The sequence below is a fragment of the Denticeps clupeoides genome, chromosome 16 (genome assembly GCF_900700375.1).
Source record: "Denticeps clupeoides chromosome 16, fDenClu1.1, whole genome shotgun sequence".
Classification (NCBI taxonomy): Eukaryota; Metazoa; Chordata; class Actinopteri; order Clupeiformes; family Denticipitidae; genus Denticeps; species Denticeps clupeoides.
In genome coordinates, this window is record NC_041722.1 from 12,805,255 (window position 1) to 12,811,757 (window position 6,503).

A 6,503-nucleotide genomic window follows, 5' to 3' on the forward strand; every position below is an offset into this window, starting at 1 on the left:
TACACCCAAAGTTCATTGGATAACTGCACCCTCAACAATCAGGTATAAAACTGCTGTTTAATTACCCGATATTATCCATACTTTTAGAATGAGAGTGTGCATTTTAAAGTTATGCAAACATAACTTTCATATTTGGTCTAATTGTTGGCTGTTTTGTTCATTCCAGGAGACAATAAGTGGTGTAGACAGAGCTAATATCTTCCCCAAATCAGATGGTACCTCTGAAGACATTCAGCATTCCACAGACTGTTCACAGGTTGAGACTTTCCACATTCAGGTATGATACTTCTTTTTAAAATGTAATTTTAATATAATATACGTTAAGTCCCCACACTGTGCAATGTGCATGATATATGTGAAGTCCCCATGAACTATTGTGTATCACAAATCTTTTTGAAAGATTCACAAGACTCAGGATGAGAAGTGCTGCACCTCCCCCACTATGTCCCCACATTGTCTTCTAAAATTAAATCTCTATACTAAGTCCACACACTACACCTATTTTGATCTATTAGGATTTTGTAACACATGTACAACTCTTAGTACATTTAAACATTGAAAATATGTAGTGTGATTGTAGAATGGCAACGTATCTTTTATGTTTGGTTTAATGGCTGACTGTTTTGTTCATTTTAGGAGACAATAAGTGGTACGAACCAAGCCAGTAACTGCCCCAAATCAGATGGTGCCTCTGAAGACAATCAGCATTGCACAGACAGTTCACAGCATGACAGTATCTTCCACATTCAGGTATGAAACTGCTCTTTTTTTATGTATTTTAATTACCATATACGTTAAGTCCCCACAATGTGCAATGTGCATGATATATGTGAAGTCCCCATGACGTATTGTGTATCACAAATGTTTATGAAAGATTCACAAGACTCAGGATGAGAAGTGCTGCACCTCCCCCACTATGTCCCCACATTGTCTTCTAAAAAAAAATTTCTACACTAAGTCCACACACTACACCTATTTTGATCTATTAGGATTTTGTAACAAAATTAATTATTTTAATGACATGTATAACTGTTAGTACATTTAAACATTGAACATATGTAGTGTGGTTGTAGAATGGCAACATATCTTTTATGTTTGGTCTAATGGCTGACTGTTTTGTTCATTATAGGAGACAATAAAGGGTATGAACCAAGCCAGTAACTGCCCCAAATCAGATGGTGCCTCTGAAGACAATCAGCATTGCACAGACAGTCCACAGCATGACAGTATCTTCCACATTCAGGTATGAAACTGCTCTTTTTTATGTATTTTAATTACAATATACGTTAAGTCCCCACAATGTGCAATGTGCATGATATATGTGAAGTCCCCATAAAGTATTGTGTATCACAAATGTTTATGAAAGATTCACAAGACTCAGGATGAGAAGTGCTGCACCTCCCCCACAATGTCCCCACATTGTCTTCTAAAAAAAAATCTCTACACTAAGTCCACACACTACACCTATTTTGATCTATTAGGATTTTGTAACAAAATTAATTATTTTAATGACATGTATAACTGTTAGTACATTTAAAACATTGAAAATATGTAGTGTGGTTGTAGAATGGCAACATATCTTTTATGTTTGGTCTAATGGCTGACTGTTTTGTTCATTATAGGAGACAATAAAGGGTATGAACCAAGCCAGTAACTGCCCCAAATCAGATGGTGCCTCTGAAGACAATCAGCATTGCACAGACAGTCCACAGCATGACAGTATCTTCCACATTCAGGTATGAAACTGCTCTTTTTTATGTATTTTAATTACAATATACGTTAAGTCCCCACAATGTGCAATGTGCAAGATATATGTGAAGTCCCCATAAAGTATTGTGTATCACAAATGTTTATGAAAGATTCACAAGACTCAGGATGAGAAGTGCTGCACCTCCCCCACAATGTCCCCACATTGTCTTCTAAAAAAAAATCTCTACACTAAGTCCACACACTACACCTATTTTGATCTATTAGGATTTTGTAACAAAATAAATTATTTTAATGACATGTATAACTGTTAGTACATTTAAAACATTGAAAATATGTAGTGTGGTTGTAGAATGGCAACATATCTTTTATGTTTGGTCTAATGGCTGACTGTTTTGTTCATTATAGGAGACAATAAAGGGTATGAACCAAGCCAGTAACTGCCCCAAATCAGATGGTGCCTCTGAAGACAATCAGCATTGCACAGACAGTTCACAGCATGACAGTATCTTCCACATTCAGGTATGAAACTGCTCTTTTTTATGTATTTTAATTACAATATACGTTAAGTCCCCACAATGTGCAATGTGCATGATATATGTGAAGTCCCCATAAAGTATTGTGTATCACAAATGTTTATGAAAGATTCACAAGACTCAGGATGAGAGTGCTGCACCTCCCCCACTATGTCCCCGCATTGTCTTCTAAAAAAAAATCTCTACACTAAGTCCACACACTACACCTATTTTGATCTATTAGGATTTTGTAACAAAATTAATTATTTTAATGACATGTATAACTGTTAGTACGTTTAAACATTGAAAATATGTAGTGTGGTTGTAGAATGGCAACGTATCTTTTATGTTTGGTCTAATGGCTGACTGTTTTGTTCATTATAGGAGACAATAAAGGGTACGAACCAAGCCAGTAACTGCCCCAAATCAGATGGTGCCTCTGAAGACAATCAGCATTGCACAGACAGTTCACAGCATGACAGTATCTTCCACATTCAGGTATGAAACTGCTCTTTTTTTATGTATTTTAATTACCATATACGTTAAGTCCCCACAATGTGCACTGTGCATGATATATGTGAAGTCCCCATGACGTATTGTGTATCACAAATGTTTATGAAAGATTCACAAGACTCAGGATGAGAAGTGCTGCACCTCCCCCACTATGTCCCCACATTGTCTTCTAAAAAAACATTTCTACACTAAGTCCACACACTACACCTATTTTGATCTATTAGGATTTTGTAACAAAATTAATTATTTTAATGACATGTATAACTGTTAGTACATTTAAACATTGAAAATATGTAGTGTGGTTGTAGAATGGCAACATATCTTTTATGTTTGGTCTAATGGCTGACTGTTTTGTTCATTATAGGAGACAATAAAGGGTACGAACCAAGCCAGTAACTGCCCCAAATCAGATGGTGCCTCTGAAGACAATCAGCATTGCACAGACAGTTCACAGCATGACAGTATCTTCCACATTCAGGTATGAAACTGCTCTTTTTTTATGTATTTTAATTACCATATACGTTAAGTCCCCACAATGTGCACTGTGCATGATATATGTGAAGTCCCCATGACGTATTGTGTATCACAAATGTTTATGAAAGATTCACAAGACTCAGGATGAGAAGTGCTGCACCTCCCCCACTATGTCCCCACATTGTCTTCTAAAAAAACATTTCTACACTAAGTCCACACACTACACCTATTTTGATCTATTAGGATTTTGTAACAAAATTAATTATTTTAATGACATGTATAACTGTTAGTACATTTAAACATTGAAAATATGTAGTGTGGTTGTAGAATGGCAACATATCTTTTATGTTTGGTCTAATGGCTGACTGTTTTGTTCATTATAGGAGACAATAAAGGGTACGAACCAAGCCAGTAACTGCCCCAAATCAGATGGTGCCTCTGAAGACAATCAGCATTGCACAGACCGTCCACAGCATGACAGTATCTTCCACATTCAGGTATGAAACTGCTCTTTTTTATGTATTTTAATTACAATATACGTTAAGTCCCCACAATGTGCAATGTGCATGATATATGTGAAGTCCCCATAAAGTATTGTGTATCACAAATGTTTATGAAAGATTCACAAGACTCAGGATGAGAGTGCTGCACCTCCCCCACTATGTCCCCACATTGTCTTCTAAAAAAATCTCTACACTAAGTCCACACACTACACCTATTTTGATAATGACATGTATAACTGTTAGTACATTTAAATTTTGAAATTATGTAGTGTGCTTGCAGAATGCAAACATTACTTTTACATTTGGTCAAATTGCAATCAGACAGTCAGAATTGCACTGCCAGTTCACAGGTTGAGAGTATCTTCCACATTCAGGTATGAAACTGTTCTTTTCAATGTATTTTTATCATAATATCGAATCTCGAATTCCGATCCGCCAAGGTGCAACTGAGCAAAGCACTGTCCCCACACACTTCTCCCCAGGCGCCTTTCATGGCTGCCTACTGCTCACCAAGGGTGATGGGTTAAAAGCAAAGGACACATTTAGTTGTGTGCACATGTGCTGTGTTGCAGTGTATCACAATGACAATCACTTCTCTTTTACTTAATAAACATTAAGTCCCTTCAATGTAAATATATGTGACATCCCTACAAAGTAGAATGTGCTTCACCACTATTGTTGAAAGGTTAATAAGACTCAACAAGTTTTGTGTACGTGCCTCAGCAGGTACCCATGTTGTCTTCTAAAATGAAGGCTTTAGTGAAATAGCTAAGAGACTCCATGGTAGCATGAAATGGAGTCTACAACTGACATAAGTGGCTCAGGTAGTGCAGCTCGTTCAGGATCAAATTCAAATTTTATTTGTCACATACACAGTCATACATGATATGATATGCAGTTTTAACAAAAGTGTTTAAGTGTTAGGATATGTTAGGAAGTGTTCAAGTGTTAGGTATATCAATGCAAGCTATGGCAAGAAGGTTTGTGTAGAGTCCAGAACATGAAGGCACTACCAGGAAACAGGCCAGTACATCAGAAGACATGGAGGAGGCAGTAGAAGGGCAACCCAGCAGCAGGACCGCTACCTCCACCTTTGTGCAAGGAGGAACAGGAGGACCTCTGCCAGAGCCCTGCAAAATGACCTCCAGCAGGCCTCTCTGCTCTGCTCAAATGGTCATAAACAGACTCCACAAGGGTGGTATGAGGGCCCGATGTCCATAGATTGGGGTTTTGCTTACAGCCCAACACTGTGCAGCATGTTTGGCATTTGCCAAAGAACAACAAGATTGGCAAATTCGCCACTGGCGCCCTGTGCTCTTCACAGATGAAACCAGGTTCACACAGAGCATATGTGACATGTGACAGTCTGGAGACGCCATGGAGAACATTCTGATGCCTGCAACATCCTCCAGCATGACCAGTGTGGCAGTGGGTCAGTAGTGGTGTGGGGTGGCATTTCTTTAGGGGGGGCGCACAACCCTCCATGTTCTCGCCAGATGTAGCTTGACTGCCATTAACTACCGAGATGAGATCTTCAGACCCCATGTGCACATCTGGGACATCATATCTCGCTTCATCTACCAACACCACGTTGCATCACAGACTGTGCAGGAGTTGGCGGATTCTTTAGACCAGGTCTGGGAGGAGATCCCTCAGGAGACCATCCGTCACCTAAACAGGAGCATGTCCAGTCATTGTAGGGAGGTCATAGAGGCACGTGAAGGCCTCATTACTGGGCCTCATTTTTACTTATTTTAAGGACATTACATCAGCCCATAGTTTGTTTTGCCACTTTAATTTTGAGTGTGACTCCAAATCCAGAGCTTCATGGGTTGATAAATTTGATTTTCATCGATAATTTTTGTGTGATTTTGTAGTTAGCACATTCAACTATGTAAAGAAGTATTTAATAAGAATATTTCATTCATTCAGATGTAGGATGTCTTATTTCTGTGTTCCCTTAATTTGTGAGCAGTGTATTTTCTCCAAGAAAGAATCAAATCCTTAACAATTTTGAATGCATTTGTTTTGTGTTTAAGTGGCTCTTGATGTAGAACCACCCATAGATCCTTCTGCAAAAGAAGTCCAGAAATCTTCAATTGAACAAGCAACAGAAATAACAAGTACCACAACTACCATGAAAGGTACTGTTTGTTAAACTTCATAGAAAGCCTTTATGAACTTAAAAATCTCTGTTTTTTCTGATGTGCTTTGTTCATTCAGGTCGAAAGGTGGTAAAGAAAAAGAAATGGGACAGTGATGAAATGAATGCAGTTGAAAAGCATCTAAACAGGTTCATCAAAACTTGTACAGTGCCAGGAAAACAACAATGTGAGGCCTGTATAAATGCTGAACCTGTTGCCTTGAAAGACAGGGATTGGTTGTCTGTAAAGTTCTTTGTGAAGAACAAAATCACTACCCTTAAAAGAAGAATGTAAAGTCAGTTATTTTATTTTGTTTGGTATCTTATTTTCTGGTATTTTAGATTTCTGGTTATTACATTTGTTTTAAAAGGATCTTAGAATCTCTTTTTTTTTTTTTTTTGGAAATGGGTGCAATTCAGTAAAGTGTCTTTGAATCGAATGTAAATATGTACAGAATACTGTTCAGAATGCTACATAAAAATAGCAAAAAAAAATAAATATTTTATTCATGTTATTAAATTTTGATCTTTTCATTCATTATAGCTGCATCCCAGCTGTTTCGTCCCCATGTTGTTCACAAGTACCTACATCTTACAGTTAACCAGACAGTTCACTATGTGTGTCTGCTGGTCCTCACAAGTGATGTC

The 6,503-nt window shown here is 37.7% G+C and overlaps 1 long non-coding RNA gene across 1 annotated transcript; it reads left to right on the top strand.

Annotated features, from left to right (window-relative positions):
• The first annotated feature begins 3,642 nt into the window (after positions 1 to 3,642).
• Positions 3,643 to 6,228, top strand: LOC114766050 (uncharacterized). The gene is made up of 3 exons (XR_003742740.1): positions 3,643 to 3,706; positions 5,752 to 5,856; positions 5,936 to 6,228. It is a non-coding gene; the product is annotated as an uncharacterized LOC114766050 (long non-coding RNA).
• Positions 6,229 to 6,503: the final 275 nt, after the last annotated feature.